The sequence below is a fragment of the Branchiostoma floridae genome, chromosome 6 (genome assembly GCF_000003815.2).
Source record: "Branchiostoma floridae strain S238N-H82 chromosome 6, Bfl_VNyyK, whole genome shotgun sequence".
Taxonomy (NCBI): domain Eukaryota; kingdom Metazoa; phylum Chordata; class Leptocardii; order Amphioxiformes; family Branchiostomatidae; genus Branchiostoma; species Branchiostoma floridae.
Genome location: NC_049984.1, coordinates 11,470,819 through 11,471,197, shown reverse-complemented (window position 1 = coordinate 11,471,197; position 379 = coordinate 11,470,819). Strand labels below are relative to the sequence as shown.

General features: G+C 45.1%; 1 protein-coding gene across 1 annotated transcript in view; it reads right to left on the bottom strand.

The window, feature by feature from the left end:
- LOC118418097 (lysosomal protective protein-like) overlaps positions 1-379 on the bottom strand; it is a gene marked incomplete at its 5' end in the record, with an annotated part of 33,442 nt that overhangs the window by 1,182 nt on the left and 31,881 nt on the right. The gene's annotated exons all lie outside the window — the stretch shown is intronic.

Sequence of the window (379 nt, the reverse complement as noted above, 5' to 3'; positions counted from 1 at the left end):
TGTACAACACTACATCATGTCCTGTCCTCCACTGGCCATTAAACTGACTTCTGTAGATCTATATATAGTCCTTGTAGGTAGAGGAGAATTGGACACTACATCAACTTTTTATGACCTGGCACGAGGGGGAGGGAGACCACAAACAGAGCTGTCCCCTGTTGGACATCAGACAACATTATGACCAATTGTCCATGCACGGTTGCCCACAGGGTAATATGAACATTACCACAGGGCAATATCACCCTACCCTCTAGGGACACATTTGGACTCTTGATGGATGATACCATTTTATAACCTCAGATAGGGGCTAAACTGTACAAATAATGACCTGAGATGAACAGGACAGGCTTTACGACCCAACAGAGAGGACTTCCCTGTA